At 43.8% G+C, this 26382-nt stretch overlaps 1 long non-coding RNA gene across 1 annotated transcript in view; it reads right to left on the bottom strand.

The window, feature by feature from the left end:
• Positions 1-26165, bottom strand: part of LOC133933366 (uncharacterized) — a 46733-nt gene extending 20568 nt beyond the window's left edge. The window contains exons 1-3 of the long non-coding RNA XR_009912058.1: positions 26080-26165; positions 13170-13407; positions 10480-10597 (exon numbers count right to left, since the gene is read on the bottom strand). This is a non-coding gene — a long non-coding RNA (uncharacterized LOC133933366). The remainder of the gene's footprint in view (positions 1-10479; positions 10598-13169; positions 13408-26079) is intronic.
• Between the last annotated feature and the right edge of the window lie 217 nt (positions 26166-26382).

Below are 26382 nucleotides of genomic sequence, written 5' to 3'. Positions count from 1 at the left end.
TTTCACAGAAGTGCTCCCTGGAAAGCTCTCCGGATAACCGGCTTAAAAAACACTGACGACCTGCGTTTCCCTGCAATGCAAATCTCAAACTCGCAGACAGAACTCAAACTTCACGTTTTGTACAAACCTGTTGCACTCACTTTGCTGTGATTCCCAAAACAACGCTCGGGGCCGAGCCTCACGGAGGTCTTAACACTCACAAGATACAACTTGGCTGAACCGGTCGAGAAATGAATACAAGAAAGAATATGTCATGATTGATGTATTATTTAAAGATGGACGCATGAAGCTAGCATTCTATAAAAGCTGCATTTCTCTATTGCAGTACATGTAGGATCTAATGTTTAGTTAGGAAGAAAAAGACACAGGAAGGTAAGAGGAAACTTTCTTGGAGATTTATCGGGAAAACGGTTTGGCAAGGTGAGCAAAGGTTTGGATATAATTGTAAATTTCTTCGTCATGAAAACTGATGGTTGACAAGGTCACAGTTGTACTGCCATCACCAAATCTGAGTATTATATTCTCCCCAAGTCACAGTGGCTACATACTTTCTGCCTGGTCTCCCTGAAGCATCTGTTATTGAGAATGAATGTGTGTGCATCAGCCTCCAGGGGGGAAACAGGCAGTCACTTTATTTGAACAACTGTTAAGCCTTAATCACAAACAAACATGTCTTGATATGATTTTTGCAGTTTAAAAGAAACTAAAAATCAATACAAACCGAGAAAGTTAAAAAAAGGTTAACATTTCTCATCTGATACATATATAAGCCGTTAGACAAACAAAATAGACAACAAATAAAACTTCCATGTCCCTGAAAGCGTCCATTCAGACCATGTGACCACCGTCACAGTATATAACAATATACAAGAAATGAAAACTTGATTAGGAAATCCGGGAATTTCTTTTGAAAACTAGTTGAGATGATGTAACTGCACTGGCAGATTCTCTGGCAGGACGAGCCACCACTGTATACAGTTGGACACATGGGGGACAAACACACTCTATAATCGGCTTCATGTCACTTTAACCCTTGAGCGTGACGATGGGGACATTTCTCAGCATGTCTTACAGGATGAGTCTCTGAGGTTCAACCGCCGCTGTTGTTTTTGTCAACATGATACGGGTCGTCCGAAGGCAACATGTCAGCGGCGTCCGAGGCTCTGCCGGAGCGCTGTCTCAACGGAGACTCAAACCTTTTCAGCCTCAAACGGCGGCGATTGGGCGCTCATCTGCCGTGACACGACCGAGACGACGATGAGGACGGCGGTCGTTACGAGAGCGGAGTTCGGGGACAAGCTGGAGAAATAAACATCTGTAGGGTGGTGGGCTGAGAGAATTGGAGGGAGGAGCGGGCGGCTGTTTGAGTGTTGCCACTATGTGAAGGCTTCTCCGGGGTGCCCGTGCACTCTGACACCAGTAGCTGAGTCCTGGAGGCCTCGACCGTTTGCTGCTGCTGAAGGGGTCTGGGAGCAGGATCCAAGCCAGGGTCAAGGGGTGAGATACATGTCCTAAAAGCAAACTGTAACCTACTTTCACCCACAGCACATTATACACACACACACACATAGAGCGAGCGAGTCAGACATCCTGTCGGAGTGCGCTCCTGATGTTCTGCAAAGGCAAAAGGCCACGAGAGGGAAGAGGTAGTTCGCCAAACTATGGGGCATCTACTTATGTGCCTGTGTGTTCTTAGCCTGCCATTGGTTTCAGTGTGGGTGGCTCGAACCCCGAAGCCCTGCTACATGGTATATGAAATATACTTTTTTGAGTTATACAGTTAAGTTTGAAATGAGGGGCCTAAACTATCGCCGAGATCTCCGGACCTTTTGTCTTTAGATTATGAAGAATAGTTTAATTCTTTAATGTTTTGGGGCATTTTCTTCCTTTATTAACAGGACACTACAAGTATGAAATTGAGAGAGAGAGAACGGAATAAAGATTTAAATTGTTCTCTCTTTATGACTGGACACTGGGATTAACTCCACATTTCACTCAGTTATAAAAGTTGACCAAATTATCTTACATATTCTTCCTGATGTTAAGAAACAAATGAATTCAAAATGATATAAATTAATTATACAACGTGGCAACTGGGACTCAAGCCTCCGTACATGGGGCGCAGCAGTATTAGGGTTTACGTTTTGTCCAGCCGGAATCAAACCAGATGATCAGGTGACAGATAAGGTGACCTTGAATCCAAGTGAACATTTGTGCCAAATTTGTAGGGAACCCAGAATGAATTCCACAACAATTTAAACTTGATTGAGAGCTGAACACTGGGCACCTCGTATGATATTTCCTTATTTACAACTGTTCAAAACTACATGTGGCAGAAAGGACATGAACCCTTCCTTTTCAAATCAAAGTCTTGACCTTAGCACATGCAACACCGACCATCTCGCTGCTCCATCCAACTTTTTAAAGGGGTTAGAATGTCACACCTCCTGGAATAGGAAGAAACCTAAAACCCAGGCAGCCATCACAAGTCCTTCAAAGCACATCAGTGGAGCATAAAAGCAGTTTGCAAGAGACAAGGTTGTTCTGATTCAGTTCTGCGTGCAGCCTGGTTGTTCCCCCCCCAGGCTGCCGACCCTCCTGCTAACCTCACTGCAGGATTGTGTCGATGCAAAACTCACCAACATGAGCGCACACACACAGAGCCGCGGCTGGCCCGTAGCACCAACAACAAGATCCGCTCCACTCAGGATCATCCAGCTCATCTTCTCCCAACCACTCGCTGCTGGTTTGAAGTCTAACTCTGAGGCGCACTACAGATCTTATAGGGTTTGAAGTGGGAGAGCCGTGGCACCGACAACTACCCGCTTCTCCTTTCACCTCCGAGCATTTCTGTCCCCCAAAACAAAGCAGCGCAGAATCGTCAAGTATCTGCCAGATCAAGCAAAAGGGAAGGAGAAACACAGAACAGCTCCAGGAGGCGAGGACGGTTTCCTTTTTTGTGGTTGGTAAGGATCAGTGGGGCGTCAGTGATCACATTAAGGAAGATGCTGTTAAAAATCTCCCCCAGACTTGATGGTTCCCCTCACACCGGTGAAAACACGTCAGTACAGATAAGAAACTAAAAAACAGGACAAATCTTTTACTAGCTTCTCTTCATACATTAGGAACGGAGAAACTGTGACCTTTTAGATATAATCAGATAAATAAGTTTAAACTTGTGTTAGTGGTGAAGCTAAAAAGTGTCTGTAGTTTCTACAGTTTTGACTCATACAGGAGTAAAATGATCCTCAAAACTTGATTTACAATTTTCCAAACACCGAAAAAGATTGAGTGTAAATGTAACTACAGCCAGTCCGAGATGCACTTGTACTTTTTGTTGTTAGAGGTATGGAAAATGTTATTTTATTTTATTACCTGATATATATATATTTACATTGTCAATATAAGGACCGTTGATAAAGTTCTGTTTCTTTACACTTTTAGGGGAAAGACTAAGGACATATACTCTGGTACAGATGGCATCTATGGAAACCTTTGTACCCTGACATCAATTTAAAGTTAATAAATAGTTACCGTCCTCTTTCTTTCACTTTGTTTCCTCTGTTTTGCTGAGGAGGAACCCCCTGTGGTGTGAAAAAGACAGTAAGTGGATTTCTGGACAGCCAGAGAACGTAGAGTTCAAAATCATTCTTTTCAGTGTGTTAAGTTTCCTCCCTGTCAAACTTTGAGCTGTTTTTCAAACCAGTTTGTGGTGTTTATTTTTGATGCCAGGAGGTGACAATGTGTGGACACATCTGATCAGGTTCTCACGCTGCATCAGGTCAAATATTAAATTAGGATCCACAGCCAGTTAAATAAACTGGCTTGAGCAAATTCCAAAACCGCTCCGTATTTGCGTGCATTCCTGTCAAGACTCACGCAGCTGCACCGCGTGGATTAGTCTTTTATACACACATGAAGACACATGGCAAAACAAGCCACAGTTTTAAAGTTTGAGGTTGTTTTATTCATGCAACTCCGAGATGCAGAGACAGGAGGCTGCTGGCGGCTCTCTGGCGTGGCGGGAAGTCGAGCGAGGAGAGATAAGGGCTGTATAGAGCAGCAGGAGAACATCAGTTGGGGGAGAAAGAGTTGAACAGGAACCACAGGACGCACCGCCGGAGACAAACATTTCATCAGAAAAGTTCCCTGATTCACACTGGAGGAGACCGGGATGCTCAGTGTTCTTGTGAACACAGCCCCGCCCTCCGTTTGCCTTTGCCTCGCCTTGACGCCGCGAGCTGGTAAATATGTGTTTTCCTCCACGGTGATTGGAGATGGCTTTCGCCGCCCGGAATAAATCATTGTCGCTTCCGAAAAAGCAAATACGTATCTGTTGCTCAGCTTATTGACAATGTAGAGAGACGGAAGAATAAATAAAGAGAAAAAAGGGAGGAAATGAAGGAAGCTGCCCAATCATGACGCCCGCTTAAGACCTCATTGCTTCTGAGTGCTACTTTACTGTTGCCGTATTTTGACTGAAATCTTAATGCAATGAGGATTAAAGGGATTACAACATAATCTTGAATAATCCAAAGTGCCACGGACGGAGGAGCGCTTGTAATAACGGCGTAAAACCCGTCCGGAGGTCTGACAACATTGTCAGTCACGGCGAGGATTAAATATTTGCGGGAAAAACTTTCGGCTAATGCCCGCAAACCATCGCGGGGGGGGGGAAGCACGGGGGCCAGAAGGCAATTTAGTCATTTAAGAGACATATAGCACCTCGGTAAGTGCCGGCCAGCCCGCTGCCAGGACAAAGCCCAGGCAGGCGAGGGGGAGTCGGGCTTTTTAAGCAGATTTACTCCTCCAATTTTTGTTTTTGATCAATGCTCGGGCAGGTTCATTACACATGTAAAGCACGGGGGAGGTTTGAGGAATGAAAATGTTCTCACAGCCAAGAATCAATTCTTATTAGGTTTACTGAAATGCCATCAACATGTCCATTAGCTTTTCCATTAATTTATATTTTTTCCTCAGGAGCAGGGCTTACTTGTATATTTTAAGGATTATGTAAAGCATCAGCAGAAATTATCTTTTGAGCTAAATAACCCATATTCATCGATGTGAACCTGCCTTTAATTACAACCCTTCACTCAATAACAGTAATGTTAAAAACTGTGTGGGCGGCACATTAGTGGGATTTGATGCAGACCTTGCCGGGATCCTCCCTGATATTCATGCTGGTTGATTGAAGTCTTATTGATGCTTAACTCCTCTCCGACAAACCAAACCCTTAATTTCACTGAATGAATATAAATTGAGTGCAAGAAAAGCTTTTTAGAAACAGAGTCGACATTAAGTTTAGAGGAATTTGTCTCCGTGAAGAAGAAGCCCGGATCCTGACGTCTAAAACAGTGACAGTACAAAGAGCCCAGACAGCAAAAGAGACAGTGTGTACAGGACTCATGTCGCATATGCATCTATATATATATGACAAATATGTTTTATATTGCATATTCAATCACTGTGTGCATTCAGGCAGTGACACACTCCGGCTGCGGCTGCTGTCAAACAGGAGGAGCGGAGAGGGTTCGTGGAGTGCAGCCGGTTTGTTCGTGCTGTCACATGGAAACTTGAAGACAGCATTTGAGAGAAATACTCTGTTTCATGTTTTAGCGGTGGATTAATTCCCCTTTTGATATTTTGTAATATCCTTTAAGCCACATTTTACAATAACAGTAGTAGTACTAAGTAAATAGTAGTAGTGGCAGTAAATAAAGATGGACGACGCGTCTCTACTTCCTTCCACAATCCAGACGTGATGTGAAAAGATCCTGGATAAGAGAGCCAAACCATTTTGCACTACAGACGACATCTGGACTCAGATTCTGAGCAGTAGAGTTCATGCTATCGAGTTCCTGCCGATACATGGGCTCAAGCATTGCGACCTTTAAATAATTTGATTCTAATTTAGATTTTGTTTTATTTTATTCTAATTAACATTATTCATTTGTAAATGGGCCTTTAACATGTTCTTCCGGCCACAAGTCGTCTTGAACTAAAGAAAGAAATCGGAAAGTGCTTTGAAAGTTTGGTGGAATAAACAGCTACATCTCCTGCACATTCATTATGTTACTCGGTGAGAAGACCCACTGGGGGCCACAGCATTCATATGAAATGTTTAATTAAGAAATTAACATTTTTTGCAGAGGCCGTCTCGTAACCTTTCAGGGACTTCTGTGCCAGAACAAAACATTGACTTTGTAAAGAAGCCAGTTTTTGACCAGAAGGTCACGGGTTCTCAAAAAGTTGTTTGAAAGTTGAAATATCTCACTTGTAAAAATCATAGCAGCTGTCAGTCGGCTGCAAGTTTGCCCTTTCTAGTCCCTCTCCCTGTCAATGAGGATGTACTCTTTGACCCAACCTAGTGCTGCCCGGCTGCCCGTGGGCAAGGCAATTGACCCCCGGTCTGCTGAGAGTCCGGCAGCACAGGACTGGCCGGATTCCAGTTTGAATAAACTGTGTGAGATAAAAAGATTTTTTGACAATTGATGCGATCCTTTTTAAAAACTATTGATTTGACATAACCTAAGATTCAATTTACATCTGAGAGAAGCCGGAGATCATTTATGTATCAGTCCTGCTATGCATAAGTTCATCCCTGACCTTCAAAATAATAGTCTAGTTGCATTTAACAAAAGTTTTGTCAAAACAATATGTTCCATTCAATTTTATCTGTATAGCGACAAATCTTAATATACATGATCTCAAGGCACTTTACATAGCAAAGGTATATAGACAAACCTAACAATGAGCAAGCACTTTGGTGACTGGAGAGAAAACACTCCCTCAAAACCAACTCATGGTAGTGCATAAAGAAATATAAGGAGGGTCGTCACAATTAAGACCTAGTATGTATTATTTTAACATATTTCAGACTTTTTAAGACACATATTTTGACTTCCTTCTGAAACCCTGGACATATCAAATAACACTGTACTGTCCTTGGTGATTTAAGCCATTTTCAGACATGAACTCCAGAAAATGTCCAGAAAATCAAGTCTTGTTTTCTCAGGGAAGGTCATGTTAGAATTGTCATCAGCACACCCACTTCTCCTGCTGGGAATTTTGCTAGAATTGTCCTGCTCTAATTTCACATTGGCTCCAGACACTTTCTGGAAGAGCCCCCCAGATCCCACATACTCTGGAATATTTAGGAAGTTTTGAGTGCGTGTTTGTGAGCAGTTCAATAGAATCGTATGTACTTGATCGTATGTATTTGATATAACATGCCTTATCCCCAGAGTACCTTGAATTTCATAACCACCCAGTTCAAGCTGCTGGTTCAACAGAGCAGGACATTTGAAGACGTTCTCTCCAGCCTTTTTATTTTTCACCATCTTCTGACATTTTATAGACTGGCTCTTCAACTCAATTAGTTTCAGTACTAACAAAGAGTTTTTTTTAGCATCTCCTGCAAACACAAATGGGCGACTATACGTTGTAAAACAGAGATAAAGGCGGCAGATCCTGAGCAACGCGAATCCCAACAGGGATATAAGCAAACGCGTTCAAAGGACCAGCGAAGAAACAGAGTGAATTAATGATAAAACTAATGATTCATGCTCGTTTACTTTCATGCCTCTGAAATGTGTCGCCTCAGCCTCCTCTCTCTACATTTTTTAACACAATTAAATTTTAAATCTGTGAGACTCAATCAAGCTTTCGGTAATTTTGGAGTACATCGCTGGAAGCTTTATTTAATCAGGTTTATTAGTTAACTGACAATGATGCAATATTTTTCCCAAGATATCATTAAAATGACCTGAAAATTGTTATTTCAATGATTCTACTTCAATTAAAATTTGTTTTAAACCTTTTAATGTGTGTTTATTTAGTGATTTTAATGCAAACTGTTGAAAGAAGGTGGATTACATTGTTATCACCGACTCAAATATAGATTGTTCCTTTCTGACGTGTGTGTTGTACATATTCTGAGCCCTGAGCCTCATCTCCTCTGTGATCTCACCCACAGTGCTGCCACCCAGTGCAGACTGCCGTCAACAGCAGCCGTCTCTCACCACCCAGTCACTCCCCTGTCATGGAAACAGATAAAAATCCCCGACATGTGTTTTAGTTAGCAACAAGAAGACTGTTTTATAAGCAGGCACTTTACACCGACTCCTCATTTCTCGGAGAGAAGGAGGGGAAAAAAGCTGCCAGGCGGTACAGACAGTTTATTTTTTCTGCCTATAAGCCATAATGAGGTTGTGCCCTGGGGAATCAGTCGAGCGGAATGTTATTAATGCCTCAAAAAAAGAAAGAAAAAATCCTCGGCACCTTCAGCGGCCGTGTCATAAAGGCAGGAAAAGACTGTCAAACAATTAAAGCGAAGTGAATTCCCCGAGATGGAGAGAGAAAGAGAGAAAAAAGGGAAAACAAGTGGACCGGCCTGGAAATGTGCAGAGAAAACAGTTTCCTCCAGGATGTGGAGGAGAAGCCATGAGCTCAGTAAAACCAGCGGTGGGAGAGTTATCTAAAGGCCTGGATGTTTTCACCAGCGGGAGCCGAGTTTAGATCAAACAGCGCGAGGGGTCGTTCCTGTATGTGTAACCCTGCGGCTCACTGTCGCTAATCAGTCAGATGTAAAAACAGACACACGGCAACTCACTTCCTCCTGAGAGCGTTTAACTCTAAAGAGACATTGACGTTTTCTATATAACTGTTAGAATATCTCTGATGGCGGATGCAGAATTTGAACTGTGACCATCCCATATATCTCCATCTATTGATCCATCTGTACCGCTTATCTTGAGAGGGTCGCTGGAACCAGTGCAGTCACACAGAAACAACATGCAAACTCACTCAAACATATTTACATAGTTATATGTTTGCTTAAGTTGATATTTTATATTTATCTATTGTAAAATATAAACTACAAAATTATATTCAGCTTAAAATACAGCTGAAAGGCATGTCATGATGTCATCAGGCACTTGTGTGATGTCACCACACCAGTAAGAATCATAGAATCCCAAATTTGCAGGAAAAGCGGAATATTTAAAAAAGTAAGAAGACTTAGAGAAAGAAAAATGACAAACGGGAATGCTCTGAATGAGCTAAATGTTGGTTGAATGGTTGAAATCGATTATAGGAGTTGTTGATGACAGAAGCCAGATATATGCACCCTGAAAATAGGGCGGAGGAAGAACAACAGTTCAACGATAGTGTGACTTGAGAGATCTGATTAGTAAATCATACGATTCCTCCCTCAGGATCAAGAAAACTCCAGGAAATCCAACAAGGACGAGGCAGATCGTCTTCTTTTCCTTTCCGACCTTCTTCAGTACATTCTTCCAGGTGAATGTCGTGGATGATGCTTGAAACTTGGTTGAAAATTAAGAGAAGAGTTCCAGTCGGTTTGGTTTGTTCAATTTTCAAGATTAGTTTCTTCTGAGCTCTGGAATTTATTATTTCCCCCAGAAACCACCTAAGGTCAGAGAGGCACTGTGTTACTCATGGACACATTTCACTTTTTCCCTGAGCTGAAATCTAATTGTCTCTCCTCGGTCCCTGCAGAATGGGTAAGAGCCCCAGAGCTGCAGTACAGAGGTGTGTGAGACACACTCTCATCTTCATTCAAAGTAACCCCGATGACTCTGATTTGATTTGCTCAGTAACATCCTCCCGGGCCCGGCCTCCATTGTTCCCCCCTGATGTGTCAGGGCGACATCCTAGACGGAAGAAGGTGTCATCGTCAAAGCTGGGTGGCCTCTCCCTCGGTAGGTCGATCCCCCGCACCTCATTGTCTCTCCTCACCTTTATGTCTTTGTGTCTTCGTGAACTGTCCCATCGGTGGGGTCGTTCAGACGTGATTCCCGACAGGGGAAACGCCGCTCAACAAGCGCGGCTCCCACAGGAAGTTGGGAGAGGAAATGTAGAGGAAGCATATCAAACAAGCAGAGGTGACGGCCTGTGACACTCTTAGTGGGCAGATCTGCAGCTGGCGGGTTTAAAAGGTAAAAGGAAAATAACGGTCCAACGTCCTTCGCGCACGTTTCTTGTTGAATCGCCAAAAAGCAGAGTTTGACAACTGAATAGAGGAATATGGAGCCATTTGTTTTTATCCTATTTTAAACTTAACTGTTTTGAGAAGGCCTGCACAAATACGTTAAGTATCATTAATATTTTACCATAAAATTAGTATCAGGATTTGTAAGTCAGGTGAAATTATTTTTTTTCATGTGTAAAAGCCCCTTATTGTGTTAAGTGGCATTTTCATGTAACACAAATCTAGATGTACAGTAAGATAAACACTGTTAAAGTATTAAAGTTTGCCAGTTTTTTTTGACAGTCCCTGCACTCAGCATGTCGTCCAGCCTCAGAGGTTCAGGTTTCTTCAGGTGTTCACCTGATGTCTCTTTCATTTATATACTTATTATCCGACCTCTATCAATGACTCGGGCACTCCAATGCTTTCTTCAGCTTTTAATCTTTTTTTACTTTTTTTACTGGGCTGCAAACTTGGTTACTCACAGTAAATGATGGTGGTCCGCCCGACGCCAGATGATCCAGGAGTTTGCATCATCACCAGTCCCAACTTGTCTGTCTGTGCGCTTTCTGCCCACCACCATTTCAAACAGAACCTCTGGACCTAATGGACAAAATAAATGAGTGTCATATATAAACCTCATGGATCTTTCAGAGTATCATTCGTACTTCAATCCCTGACAAATGTGAGAGTTTTCTTTTTGTGTGCAGTTTTTGGCTCAGCTCAGTAATTAGAAATATCGGCAGCTTTAATCTTAAATATTTGAAACATTATTGACAGTAATAAATAGATTCAGTCTTTTCCCTACTGTCAAGAAATTAGACGTTTCTGTCGTGTTATGTTTGGTCTTGATTTTGATAAATAAACAATGTAAGGCTTGATACAACTCGACAGCTGATTTAAATTCAGCTCTTTAAAAGTTTCTTTAAGACTTCGGTTGAAAAGTTAGATGGTAAAGTCAAGACCTCTGCCAAAAACCTACCAAAGTCCAACACCAGTTAATTGAGTTTGTTGGCTAAACCAAGTCGTTTCATCACTTAAAGAAGATGTGATTTAGAAGAAATGAATCCAAAACTTCAACCAAGGTTGGAGGCTGCTGCACAAACTAGGCCAAAGACAAGAGAGTTTCCATTGACGTAAATTTTGTCCTGAGCGTTCTTGTTTTCAGGATCCGTGCTGGGGCCTCGCTCGTCACACCCATCAACTCTGATATGTTGACAATCCCCTCATTAATTTGAACGGTGCAGCCGGGTTTGAAACACGAGAACCCTTCAGCCATTTCCCTAATGGTCTGCGAGCCGGCCGACCCGGGGCGCAGCCGAGCAATCGCCTCCGCGGCGGAGCCGGGATGCAGTTAGAGGTCCTTTCACTGCGAGCTGCTGAGCAGCCATGATGGCTAACCACCACACCAGAGGCCCCTTTGTTTTTCTCTTTTCTCACCCCAACACTTTACAAACAGCTAAGCCCGTCACAGTCCAGCATCAAGGTTCAGTGGTCTGTCAACATTTACCAGCAGATAAAGACAAAGAGGGGAGAATTCTTGGCCCTGGAGAGCACATCGCTCCGTCTGCAGAGTGTGTGTTTGAGAGACAAAGTGTGTGTGTTTGAGAGACAAAGTGTGTGTGTGTGAGAGACAGAGTGTGTGTGTGTGAGAGACACAGAGCGAGTACTTATGTGTCTTTTCTCAGTGACAGCAGCCAAACAGAAAACACTCATGCGGGGAAGAAGACAGCGAGTACATTAGAGCCATTCGCCTCCCCACCCACCCGTCGATGGAAAGTGACGATGGAAAGCTCTGACAAATAGGACGAGATCCCGCCTCCCCTGGGCTCAGACCGAGCTGCATCTCGTTCCTGGGCCTGTGGGTCTATTCTCTCTATCCAGAGGAGAGGGCTATCACAAGCTCCGCCGGCTTAGATGTGTTTGAGACGTGAAGCTGGGGCGAAGATTCGGGATTCGGTTCTGTGGCAGACGCCCTCAACTAATAAACGACGAGGGGATTTGACGGCACAAAACAAGCTGCTGCTCTTTGAAACAGTGGAGATGTGAGAAAACAGCACTGAGGGGGATTTTCATTTATTTCTAGCTAATGATCCACATGTGAGAATATAGTTTATTTTTTTTTTCACCAGCAAATTTGTTTGCTAATTGTGCCGCAGATTTCCAGAGCTCCAGAGTTCCTCTGAAGTTTGTCAAGTAAAAACACAAATAGCAGCTTCAAACCGCTCACATCACAGCGCCGCCCTGGTGTCAGGGTTCAAAGAATAATTTCAGGGAAACTGGTCATAATTAGTTTGCACTGAATGAAGCTTGGGCTTAATGTACATATTAAAATGTGATAGTTCATTGATCGCTATAAGGGAGGTTCTCGTCAGAGGTCAGAAGCAGCTTGAGTGTGTAGTGATGCCGGAACAGCTTCATGCACCTCGAGTTCAGCACTTTCTCTATTTCTACATGTACTGAACCCACCTGATTAAATCTTGATAACTGTACAGTATGTGTACATATGGCCAAAAGTATGCAGACACCCCCTTCCACAATCTTAAAAGGTAATTTTGGCTTGTTTCCTCTAAGTTCCAAAGAAGGGAAATCTTAACAATGCAATCATATTTTAGACAACAGTGCAAACTGAAATCAGAAGACTGGAGGTTGGTGCAGCTGTAGATTAATGCCCATGATTCCACAATCACGGGTGTCTGCATATTTGTATGACCATCTGCATGCCGCATTATCTATTATACTGACTAAAGCTACTTTAATATATGTTTATTTATTCCATTTGGGAATTTAAAAACCATTAAAGATAGCCAGAGCATTGTCTTTGCCCCCTGGTGGCAGGCTGCATGTTAGGTAAACTTCCCTTGTAATATTATATCTGTGGACTCTAATGCAACATTTCTTTTATCGACTATTAGCTGCAATTGAAGATCTGATCAGAGCTGGATCACAGTGTTGAAGTGAAAGTCTTGCATTAAGAAGAGTTGTATTCAAAAGTGAAATAGCATTTTCTAAAATGTTAGAACCGTCTCAGGAAACAAAAATGTCCTTCATCTGTAGTTAATCTAAACCTAAAATTGAATTTGCCATGTAAACTGTGGCTTTTGATCAATTTTAGGAGACCGCTATGTTCTCTAAATGTCATCTAATGTCACGGGGAAACTCTTCACACACTTACCCGCACTTGGAGGGGACATGTGAGGTGCAGGTCACATGATCTAAGTAGTCTCCCCATCATCTTCTGGTTTCTACAGATGTGTCACCTGTCGGCGCAATTACAGTCGTCCGCCGTCCCTGCGACCCGGCCTGACTGCACAAGACAAAAAGGCATCCGTCATCACCGGTTTGCCGCGGTGTCATGGCCGCTTGGATGTCTCAGGGGCTGACGTGGCTGAGGCCCGGTCCTCTCTCTCTCCCTGCAGCGAGGACGAGACAGAGGAGATCAGCGGTGGTTAATTATTTACTCAAATAACCAGGTCCCAATGACGCTGAAACAACATGTCAGCTTTTCTAAGGTGAGTGACACCGAAATCTGCCACGTCCACTCGAGACTGTGATACTGCTGATGACAAATTTCATGCTACATGTATTTTTAATACCTGCGAGGAGGACTGGAGATTGGAAGGTTCAACACGACACAAACTGATTCCCCTTTCAACCGAATACAAATTTCAGGCAATATTGGGAACATTGTTTTCTATGATGATGATGTTAGGGTCACTTAATTATCTCAGAATTTCTCACCTATTTACGTAGCCCTAATACATACTTTGATGAATGTGTCTATTTTACAATATGTTCCATGTTTTTTATTTGTGTATAATAATTTATTAAACGTGGAGGTACTTCTGGAATCCTGGCTTTCTGGCCTCTAGCCCCTTATCTATAGAATAAGTGAATGTGCTGATTGATTTAATAACGTTTAGGTGATGACGGTCTGAGGACTAAAACATTATTAATAAGGTTGAGTGATTCAAGTTAATGGAAAACAGTGGGGGGGAATCTTAGTCGTGAGTTCAAAAACATTAATAAAAGTGTGACCTGTCGTTTTCTACCATATATCGACTTGCCTTAAAAAATGGAAAAAGAAGGGAAAATAATTTCAAATGTAGTTATGTATTCAAAACTTTAGGCTGTAAAGGGTCAAATTTAGATCTTGATATGTGATTATAATCATGTGAGTAAATCCATTGCTTATTTCATAAAGTTAAAAGGCATCTGTGAAGGTTTTGACCACTAGTAGGCTGTGGAGCAGTGTTTTCCATCCTTATGAGGAAGCACATGCATGGGATCACACAGGTCAGCGTCCTCTACATGCTCATGCAGTTCCGTTCACAGCTGGTGGCTGGAATGAGCCAAGAAAGGTGGCAACGGAAAAGGAATAAAACAACTGCAAGCTGGTCAACATGTATCTGAACAATGCAGGTTTGGAAACAGTTTGAGTAGCTGCAGGTTTTAGTTAATCCCACAAACACACCGCTCGGAAAGCAATTAGAAGATAGGAACGGATATACAGACAACTCAGCCGGATATGAAAGCCGTTTCTCTCGTACGGTCACACTGTCAGCAGTATAATTTAGTGTAGTGGATTGAAAGCCTCCTGTCTGAGCAGCTCAGTCAGCTGAACTCTGTTGGAATGCGATGGAGGAACCAGGTTGGGTTTCATGAGCAGGTGCCGGTCGTTTCTCTCCCTCGTGTTTCTCACACTGTTTCGCCACCTGTTCTCATCTCCACTCCTTCCCAGGTTTTTTTTTCTCCCTTCCTTGCTCAGGATAAAAAAAAAAAAGAAACGCTGTGTGCACACGTTTACCTCTGAATATTCAGACATCATGGAATCAGTGGAGGAGATGGAGGAAGAGATCTGTTTTTATCTGAAAAAAGGATTTTATACATCTATTTGAGATAAAATGTCCAATTAAAGGATCATTTCTTTGGTCTGGTATAAATTGTTTGCACCATATAGCAGTAAAACAAAAGTTAGCGGATATCAATGTGTCCTCAGTGCATCTTCGGTGCACTTAGCACTTTCTAATGTTAATGTGAATGTATTGTTGATTAAAAAAAAGCTTGGATAGCAAAGAATATAATTTGAATACCCCTCAGGTAAAATGTTGTGCTTTATTTTAATGTTATAAATACTGGGACATAGGTTTGGATATCATCGATTGCCATTCTCTCGAGGAGAGAAGACAACTAACAAGGTTATTTAAGGATATGACAGAAGAAGATTGAGGGGTGGGACTGAAGGAGGGGAAAGGGAAAAAAAGCATTTGTGATTGTCGGCGTGTCCGCCAGTGTTCTCCCTCCCTGCTCCGACACACTTTTCCATGTTGCGGATGCGCCGTTGCACTTGTCAATGTATTTGTTCAGGCGACTCGGCCGTGGGTCCCTGTGAGGGCTGTGCACCGCTGCCTCCTCTCTCCCCCACGTATTTAAAAAAAAAAGGGAAAAGAAGCTGTGGCTCTTGCTTGAATGCTCTCTGTGTCCATGCCCAGTGCCCTAATCCAGGGCCTGCTCTTCCTCTAAGCAGGGAGTTAACTTAATCCCTCTCATTTAGGCAGCTGCACTGCCGGGGAACTATGGGAAAAAAAAAAAAAAAAGTTATAACTCTGTGACAGACACTTTCAGCTGTTGTGACAGTACCTCCCCTCATTCAGCTGCCTGAACATGCAACTCTCACTCTTGGCCCGGTATTTTAATGTTTCTGTGAATAATGGGGGGGGGGGGGGGGGGGGGGGGGGGGGTCGAGCATGGAAATGCTACAGGAGAGGTATGCATGGCTGGGATGATAGCTGTTTGAGTCTGGGTGGAGCTGTAAAACACTCACTGGCAACTGGGCTGAGTGAGCCACCTACCAACAGTCAATACGCTGTGAATGTAAATGGTCATTCCCAACCACGTAAGACTGAGTTTAGACATCAGCCCTGATGTCATTGGGTTTTAAGGCAAAGGTCAAAAGGTCAAATTGGAGCATTATTTATAAGCAGTAAAGATTTTCACCACTGGGGATGCTATTGAGCACTTAATTAATGATTTATTGACAATCACACACATACGAGCTCCTGATGACTGCGGTTGGTTCCTAATGCTACATGCTAGTGCTGCTATTTCACTCACCTACAGCAGGTGGCAGTGATGTGCCAGAAATGTGGCAATACACCAGAAAAAAGGTCTTGCATAAGAAAACTGATGGAAAGAAATCAGACTGCGTACAAACAAAGAAGTAGACCTTGACTGGAGGACTAGAAGCCAATGCGGAAATGCCTGAAACCTGCAGTCTCTCTAATGACCAGCAGAGGGCGACTCCACTGGTTTTTAAATAGTCTCAACATTTATCTAAGGAGATAATAATCTCACTCTCTAGTTTTGAGTCTTCTTGATGTTCATATTTTTTGTTACGGTGCCATTGAGAGTCAAATAGATGATAAAGCAGAGAATGCATTAATGCATAGATACTGTCTTATTGACAGCTAGTAGCCCCCTGCTCCTAAAAATATAATAAAAACAAAAAACAAGATGGTGCTGGACAAAATGCAAAACATGAAGCTTAAAAAATGGCGGCTCCCAAACCAATGGATGACATCACAGGAGTTGACACTTGAAAGAGTTTTAAGAGTGAGATAAAGACAGGAGGAGACAGAGCAGAACAAAGAAATCTTACTATCTCACTATTTTTATACTGGACTGTGAGGATCAGTCGAAATTACACTTGTCTGGGACTCGCAGTGATGACAAACCTTTAAAAAGGTGCCTCAGTGCAAAGCTCTCTCCAATCTATCTATTTATCTATTATCAATATTATTGAAGAATTTGCCGATACATGCTGACACATACAGTGGAGAGTGAAGGTGACACACTCCATGTTCTGTTGCGCTCTAAGCTTTACAGGACTCAGAACGTGTGTAAACCTACTTCTCCCACCTCATGCACTTCACTTTGCAAAAAAAAAAAAACATCTCATTAAAGTGGCCAGTGCAGGTCAGAAAACACAATTTAAAATTTTCTGCACACATCTGAGCTGCTTATCCGTGAAATTTCAAAAGCTCACGTAATGTATTGAAAGGGCATCAGCGGCGGTCAGCGCGAGAAGCGGCCTCCCCTTTATCCCTCGCCCACATCTGGCACTTCCAGTCCACTGAACTTTTGTAATGGGCCTCGATTAGAGCGCAGGACAGATCCGGTAATAAGCCCGTGAATCTTGTCAAGGGAGAGGTCAGATCAGAAGACAAATAAATAGGAAATTGCTCCCTGTGAGCCTTCTCACTGTCACCCTGAGCTTGTTACCTTGAGCACTAAAAGGTATTTATCTGACTCCGTGTCCGCTGGTTAAACAGGCGTCGGCGCTGCTCTGCGGGGCTTTAATTGCATTCGCGTCCCAGGAGCTCACTTATTGAAGTGCAGGTGCAGCGTCCAAGAAAAATAATTGAACAAACAATTATAATGTGGGTTCCCACACTGCAGGTTGGAGACAGGGCAGATTACAGGCTTCTGCGCTGTTTAGCTTCCCTCCAGTCCAAGAGTATCACCATAGGAGTGTTGAAATGCTCCAAAGATCTATGGTGGGCTTGTGTATATTCTGGCAGCGAGGATCTTGACAGTACCGTCCCTCCGCCCTGGGAAAGCCCTGTGAATGTCTCGCTGTAAACGTGTGAGACATTCACAGCCTCTGTCTCCTGGTGTCTTTCCCCCCGAAGACAAAGACAGAGGCAGGGTTCTCGTCCGCCGCACCTCGCTCACCGGCGCTGACAGGAAACAAACGCCACCTCGGGACATCAACACGTCCCGGGCTCCAGTGCCTCGTCGGTGGAAAACCATCCCGAAGCCAAACACGCAGAGGAGAGCCGAGCAACCCTTCGAGGCGCTCGTCACTCCTCGGAGCTCTTTGTTTTCAGCTCGTCCCATTGTTCCTCAACCGGGGGAAATGTTTTTCTTAGATGACAAACGCCATGTCTTCACAATCACTGGACTGTTTTCCCAGGGCAGCTTTCGGTGGGAGAGAGCCGGGTGGAAAATGTGGAGCTTTGAGAAAAAACAGCACAGAGCCACAGCTGAAGGAGATGATTCGAGAGATGATGAAAGATTTTGGACATGACGGGAACAGAATGTTAACATCTAGCAAGAGGAGAGTAGAAGTGGATTGAAACTAACTGTGTTTAGGATCCTCTTATCAATCAATCAATCAAATAACAGAGCGGTAAATGTTATCTCATCTAACTTTACTATATTTCCTAAAAGGTTTAACTTTTTCTTCAAGCATCACAACTCAAAGCATGTCCTTGAATTTACCTGAAGGCCTTTTTAGCATTTTAGTTTCCGGGTTTCCTGAAACATTTCCCTGAAACTCTTCTTTTGTCTCTGCATTTCTCACTAACACAGGCTGGAATTAAACTTCACTTTACTTCTACCTTTTCAGCCCGTTGTAGAATCTAAATTGTAGGCAAGAAAAAGTTAAAACTCACTTATAAACATTTATGAAGATTCCAGCTCTCTGGAGGCCTCAACTTATGAAACACACATTTTAGACGCCGCTTTTCTTTTGTCTGCCACGTTTCGAGGAAAGAACACCAGGTTATGTGTTTTGGAAGCGAAACCCTTCAGATTAAACTTTAAGTTTGCATTTGCTCGATCAATTTGATTTCCTCTCCGTGGGCCTCCCCCAGGGATTCTTCTTCCATGCAGGAGGACTTCAGTGATGGCTGTTGTTTTGCTTTTTCAGCTCTCCTTCTTCCTCTCCTCCTCTCTCCCCCTTTCGTCGTTCTTCCAGAGATGCGTCGTTGTTGGCAGTGCTTATGTAATAACAGATGGAAGCTAGAAATTAACACGTCTTGCCTCTCTCGTTATTCTCCTCTCTCCATTTATTTTTAATGCTGTGAGCACGAGCGTCTCTCTCTCTCTCTCTCACTCTCTCTCTCTCTCTGTCTTTCGCCGTGTGTGTGTGTGTTTTTGAGTGTATGTGTGTGTGACCTCGGCAGGCCAGCAGCACCTGTCAGGAGTGTATCCACCGTGGTTGCGTGCCTAATTAGCACACAAGGAATTTGGTGGCACGAAGCGCGCAGCATCGGTGGGAAGAAAAGAGTGCGGGGTGCAATTAGGATTTGTTGGCATGTACAGAACACACAGTGAAGAATCAAACGAGAAGGAGGAGGAGGAGGAGGAGGAGGAGGAGGAGGAGGAGGAGAGGTTGGGGTGCGTTGGAGTGGGAGTTAAGGTTTGCATGTGTGGCCTGATACTACTCCTCAACTACTTTTCTTTTCACTTAAAATACAAAAGACGCACGAGAATATCAAAAACAAACCGAGACAATGTCAGATTGTCTCCTGGTTTGAGTTTGAGTCATGAAATATCAGAATGTCTCTGGAGAAATTATGAATAACTGCACATATGAAGCCTTATGCAAACTAACCATGAGCCAACTGTTAAAAAAAAACAACACAATGATTGGCGTTCAAATCTGCCAATTCACTTGTCTAAGTTTCATGTTTTGTCGTAACCTGCACTGCTGATATACGTATTTATTACAAGAAAAAAGGTTAAGTATCAAAAGTACTTATATATATATATATATATATATATATATATATTTAAAGCAGATACAGAAATGTTCTATTAGGTGGAGGTGGATGGTTGTTGGTTTAAAACCTCAGGGTTGGACCCTTTCAGAGGGTCACATGACAAATGTAAAGGGACGTGATGTTTTCCGCGACATATCTCTAATAGTAATTCTTTTCCAACGATTTCTTGGGGGTATATTTGTCTTTATTGACAGAACTGTGTCCCTCTGAAATTAAGTGAGTAAAAGTATCAGGGACAGAACTACTAAACGCACTTAGTGACTTCCCAGAAAAACATGTCGCACATCTACTGCATGTGGCTCCTTCGTGTGAATTGAATGAGGCTGTGGGTATAGACGCCACATGACGAAAGTATATAGGTTCATCTCATATTCCTTTATTCTCATGAGCTGCAGTAACTTAACGATATTTACTGATTCATGAGGAAAAAAGCAGAACACACAAACTAGTGGCATCAGAAAGGTTTTAGTGATATATTGATCTATTTATCAGTTTTCAAATTGCCTGACAGCAAATGGTCCATGGCTAGGAACTGCTCCACAGCATCAACTGCATGTAATTGTAATACTTTTTTAAAGCCTTGACCTCTTGACCAGGCTGAGGCGACACTTAATCAGTCTATCCAGAGATTGGACATGGACCTGCCACCCCCCCACCTCATCATCACAACACAAAGCCTGCTCAAGCGTTTCTGTCTCCTCAACCTTCCTCTGAAAACACGCCGCCTTCACGCCCGTATAGACGTCCACTTCAATCCTTCTGCTCATCAACACTCTTCTCATGTGCCCCTGACCCTGCTGTTCAGTTCTAGACACAAAAGGAAAAGTTTAAGCGATTCTTTATTCTGAATGAAGGAGCGGGAAGAAACAACCAATAAAGAATTTATAGGTGCCATCTTTTTAGCTTCAGGCTCGAGCCCGATTCCGCCGCAGAGGACTTTGATTGGTCATTAGATCGTCATCAGAGCACAAACATCTGAGCTGAAGTAAAGAAGCTGCTGGAAGCGACTGGGAAGGTTGAACTTTGTGTCCACCTTATGATTTATTTATCGCCACGGCAGCCGTTTTTCACGGATAGACTTGGGCGACGGGGGGGGGGTTTGAAAGAGTAGAGGCGACGACGAGGAGCTGACATGACCTCAGTGTGATGAGAGGGAATCAAAAAGATCACAACAGCTCTTGTGCCCACAACACTGAGATGGAACAAATGGCTCTTTAATATTTCCACGCTCACCGAAAAGAAAAAAACACTTTTATTCAAACGGTGATGAATAAAACAAAAAGAAGCAACGCGAGAGGAGGCGTCTTTGTGAGGCAGAGAGGAAATATGCGCCGTGTCAGAAGCCATCGTCTTTTTATCTAATGGGTGCGGCAGCTGTAATGCATCCATGTGGCCCTCACTTTAATAATTGAACAGACATCGGGGCGGCACCTGCTGGGAGCCCAAATCATCGCCACGGCTTTGAACAAGCCACTGTGACATTACGGCGTCGGGCATGGCAACGCCGCGCCGACAAAATACAGACAGAGGGGAAGAGGAAGAGGAGAGGGGGGGGGGGGGGAGAAAAAAAAAAAAAGAAAAAGGATGCATTCGAGGCGGTGAACGTGGCCCGAGGCTACAGAGTAATGAGCACATCTCCATGGAGGCTTCCAAAGATTCACCATTTGAAAATTGTTTCTTGTCTTAATAAATCCTAAATGTGTAATTTACTCGTGGAAGAGGAACAACAAAGCCGCCCCACGTTCCCCTCGCCGTCTCTTTGCCGCCGTAAAGCGATGGAGATCACACCGGCCGAGGCGTGCCGACGTTTCCTCAGGTGTACAAGCAGCACCTTCAGATCTCCTCACCCCCCCCTGCCCTGCCTCCCTCTCGCCCTCCCTCCCTCCCCCTCGTCTCCATTCCCCCCAAATTGCAAAGTCATTGAAATTCTTGGTCGGCCGTTGCAGGAATTATAAAAACCCTCTGAATCAATTACGACATCAATCGGGCTGAAATCTGCGGCCGATGAATATGTATAAAAGTACACACACATCCAGCTAATTAAACAAGGCCGTCAGAAATCACTTCAGACAGGTCAGGCAAACGCACAGGGAGCATACATTAACAGGCAGGAAGTTGAGGCGCGGAGACAGCTGATGCGGGGCCTGAATGCTGAACACTTGAATATGTAGATTCTGACGACTCAAAACAAGTTTAGCGGGGTTTTTTTTTAATCGAGAACATTAAGTTGACTTTACTCCAGACGTGCTCTTCCCAGCTTGTGTTGTCTTGTCGGCCCTGGTTGACGTCCAGTCGGCTGGACAGTGGAGGCCCCCCAGAGCCCCGGGGGGGGCCACAAACATACCCATGGTTTACAGTCACCGTCGAGCGGGGTTTTAATATTCCTACTCGCTGCATTGTTAAGTGAATTTGCAGCCTTCTCCTGCAGAGCGTGAAGAACAGATTCATGTAACCAAACGAGGACGAGCAGGCGTAAAAATGTGACTGTTTTATACGGTGCAGTGTGTCGAGTCCAAAAGAGGAAAACGAGACATTACTATTACTAACATATTCCTGCCTGTTAGATGTGTGAATCTCTCTCTGTCCATCTTTGCTGATCGTATAGCTTGTAGGTGATGATGGTAAACTTTTAGGTCCAACAACAAAAACTACTACAAGCCAAACTGACAACACGACATCAGACACGCTATAAACCAATCAATGTCAAGTATGTGTAGAGGCAGGTCACATAGGTAATGACAAACACATACCCATGCAAGGTAATAATTGATCATGAAGCCTGGTTCGGAATTTCAAGTGTGAAAACGTCCTGAAATCAACAGAACTTGAAAAACCGTGGTACAGAAATGCCTCCTTCGAAATAAATGTAACGGGAATTTCTTTTGAAACTTTGGCCTATTTTTTAATGAACTCGTTTTCAGCCTTGTTGTTCATTAGTTCAGTTTCAGCACAATAACGCACTCACACATGTCTCAGCTCCAAAAAACAAAGTTGCAGACTCTCCGCAGGATTAAAGACCAACACTTCCTCTGCACTCCGGTGGCTGCTTTTCTTTTTTTTCCCTCTGCGCTTTTCTATTTTTTTTCCCGCCGTGCACTCTGACGACAGCGCTCGGGTTGATCATTAACTTCAATGTTGGCTCCACTGTTTCATGCCTGAGGGTTCTAAAGCACAGACACTTCTTTAGGTTCCCCCATTAGGAAATTTGTGAAGTGAAAATTAAGCTCACAGCCGTTACAAACAGACAAACTCTGCCAGCTCTTTGCAAGCATCAAACGCTGAAACCAGTGTAAAGTGGCCATGTGCATTTAAACAACAGAAGCAGACCCGCCTCACTAAAAGTCTGCTTCACAGTGCGACCTTCTAACCTGTTCTAGAACAAACTCAGCCGAGGTTATTGACTTGAAACTCAGATGAGTGCATTAAACTGCACTTTGAAATTTGTTCGCCGACGCTACTGATCATTCACGTTTAGATTTAGCTGCGCAGCTCCCAGTGGTCGCCGACACATGAATCTACACTCTGATAAAGCAGCACATGGTGATTTAGACTAATAAAAAAGTAGTTTCATATAAGCCTGCTGCCTCTTGTACTTTAATCTTATTTTCCTGCAGGATAAAAGCTGCAGCTAAATGCCTGAGAATGTACAAATTTCCTCTGAACAAAATCACGTAGGATAAAGATCATCTCACTTTAATTCCCCCCCTCCCCCCTCCGCCTCATCTCCGTTTCACTTGACACAAAGTTACCCGAGCGTCTCGACAGTGGAGGAGTTTTATGATTTAAATTCTTTATTTCGGTGTTCTGCTCCACGGCCGGTTGTCCCCGGGCAGTTGCTGTCTCTGCCCATGTCTCCCATCCTGAGATGTGCTGCTCACGGAGCTGAGGGAAGGGAAAGGGAAAGGGGGAAGAGGAGCCCAGCCAAGAGGCCCCGGGGCCACGGCCCTCTCTGGACTCCTAACCCCGGGTCACCGAGCACCTCGGGTCAGCCGGTCCTGCACAGCCTCCTTGTGGGGTAACCGCCCGGCTACCGGATTGAGGAGGAGTGGGGAGGAAGGAGGGGGCTCCCCCCGGTGTCTTGTGTAATCAACATTTAGAGAACAGCTGGGAGGAGGAGCAGCAGTGTGTGTGGTTGTTGTGTGCATGTGTGTTTTCTCACGTTCAGATATATCTGATCTGTCGTGTGTGTGTGTGTGTGTGTGTGTGTGTGTGTGTGTGTGTTTTTGTTTGGTGTGTGTTCATGTAAGCGGCTACTATAGCATTAACAAGCTCAGATATGAGGTTGTGAGCAACATGATTATATGTGTGTGTGTGTGTATGTGTGGTCGGTGTGTATTCCCTGCTGGGCCTCAGTGCTCCGAGCGGGTTCAGTGTCGGGGTCTTTGCCTGCAAATAAAGCTCCTCCTCTGGGTGCCAATATGCTCATCTTGGGGTAGAACTGTCAGAGCAAGAAATTTAAAATTTTGAGGAGATGAAACACGCGAGAGCCGGACGGAGATGTGAGCAGTTTCAAAGCATCAAAGAGGAAATGAGAATTATAACGAACGCAAAATATATCGAAGGATGTTTGTTTGCTTGGGATCTAGTCAAGGAACATAGTGGGAAAAAAGTTTGGCCTCTTCACCACCACGCTTGAATAATAGCTTCAGAAATAAAAACAAGGTAGGTTTGAAAGCAGACAAGCCCACTTCACCGTGATAGGAAGAAAGAACACGCGTAAAGGGGCTATTCCCAACTGCACCACGTCCAATCAGTGATGTTTGGTTTGTATCACTGGCAGCAGGTCATCCACTAATGAACAAACTAAGGTCAAGAAGACACAGTCAAAAATCAAATTCTCCTGCGATTACGAAATCAATTGATCTGAGGCGATTGCAAAACCACATAGAAACGCTGACCTGAGATCAGTGGCAAAAGAGCAGAATCCTCCCCGACCACACTGAGTATTCCGTGCATCTGATGGAAACTGTGGTAAAACATGGACAATAATTGCTGTATTCATTCAACACTGAAACCAAATCACCTGAAAGCAGAGAGCTGTTTTCTTGTTTTTATACCTTCTTTCTTTCCCTGAGATGAAAAGGAAGGAGCCAGTTATCATTTTGCCATATGCATTGTTTGTTTTGGATCTATAAATACTGTAATTGCCTCGGGTAAAGTGCTAATGCAACAGATAACTCTGTGTCGCACAACATTTGAATGGACCATCTGACTAATTACAGCCGCGTGCGATGGAATCAGGCTCCACAGAACCTGTGAAGACCCCGAACCTGGCCTTCCGGTCAGGAAGAGGAGGCAGCCTCGTTGCCGCTGCCAGAAATGATAATTTCAACAATTTTCTATAATTTCCAGCATCTAAACAGAGCGAATCAAGTCATGAAACAAAGCTGGGAGCCGCCAAGCTCCGAGTCCACCTCCCCCAGAAAAAATCACACGCACAAACACATACGCGGAGGCCTACGAGAGCCTCCCGGAGGAAAGCGCCTAGCATCTAAAAACAGCCTGTGCAGCTGGCGGCAGCGGCGAGAGGCGTGCTCTCAGCTCCCGCAGCCGCAGCCGCAGTTTACTCCTGCTAAATGTATGGAATCAGGCTCCTGCTAAAAACTACAATTACAGGTGATATACAGATTGAAATCATAGGGGCCGCTTTTTTTCGTTGAGGAAAATTGTCCTAATGAGCGGTTTGGCGATTCATAGGGTGGAAGGGAGGGAAGGACTGGTGTTGGTGCTGGAGGAGACTGTGAAAGTCTTTTCTCTTAGAGTGTGTGTGTGTGCTGGGGAGGTGTCGGAGGGGCATAAACAGCTGCACCTGCTGCTGCGGCGCGCACTGCCACAGTTAATGATATCGGATGATATCATTAGGCAAAGTGCTCATAAACAGATGTTGGAGGCGCTGCCTAAACAGTGTCAGCTGAGCCGGTTTGCATTTCTGCGAACGTATTATCTATATAGGACATTTAAGTTTGTTATGTTAATAACCCCTCTGTTAGCATGCAGGATGTGACACAGGAAGAATACAGAGATGACGCCGCTGTGTGTGTGTGTTTGTGTGTGTTTGTTAAACTGCACCTCAGAGGCTTGGTGGAACCTCTGAGGCTGATCAGAGGTGTGAAGAGCTGACAGGAGATCAGTTTAGAGGAGACTAAACACAGCAGGCTCCACAGAAGACCAACATGCCAGAGCCTAATCCACGATCCAACTGCATTTTGGTCTCAACCACAAAATGAACTGGTGCCCTTCGTTTCGAATTAAGACTCAATCATATTTCACCATATTTGGAAATAAAATAGAAAGTGATTTTGGGCCAGATGTTACTGCAGGGTGCAAATCCCACCTCCAAAAGACCTGAGCTGCTCACTTTAGAGGTAATTTATTGCACACAAGTTGGTGGGGAACCTCAGTCGCAAGTGGTCAAGGTTTTTGTTTTAGAACCATTGGTAAATTATAACCAATACACAGACCAGTAAAAACTCCACAGTGTCTGAATGCGATGAAGTATTCAAAGAGAGATCTTACTGTTACAGCAGCAGAGTGGTGGGACCTCAGGTTGGTTGGATTACCTAGTGGACAGAGGGCAGTGGTGAACCTGAACCTCCTCTCTGTAAGAACAGGACAAGATCATCATAAATCTTCAAGACAAAATATGTATTTTTAACACAATCAGAATCAGTAAGAGCACAAAAAGTCTGGTTGCATGTAGTGCCTTGCTCTAGGGATTTTAACCAGTAAACGTGGTGCTTGCCACTCTGATATTTGCTGCAAGGAAGACTGTTGGTGCCTTGCTTGATGCTTGAGTACAGCATTCAGACTATTACTTTT

This window comes from Platichthys flesus, chromosome 22 (assembly GCF_949316205.1).
Source record: "Platichthys flesus chromosome 22, fPlaFle2.1, whole genome shotgun sequence".
Taxonomy (NCBI): domain Eukaryota; kingdom Metazoa; phylum Chordata; class Actinopteri; order Pleuronectiformes; family Pleuronectidae; genus Platichthys; species Platichthys flesus.
Note: the sequence above shows the minus strand (reverse complement) of the source record. Positions and strands in the feature narration are given on the sequence as shown.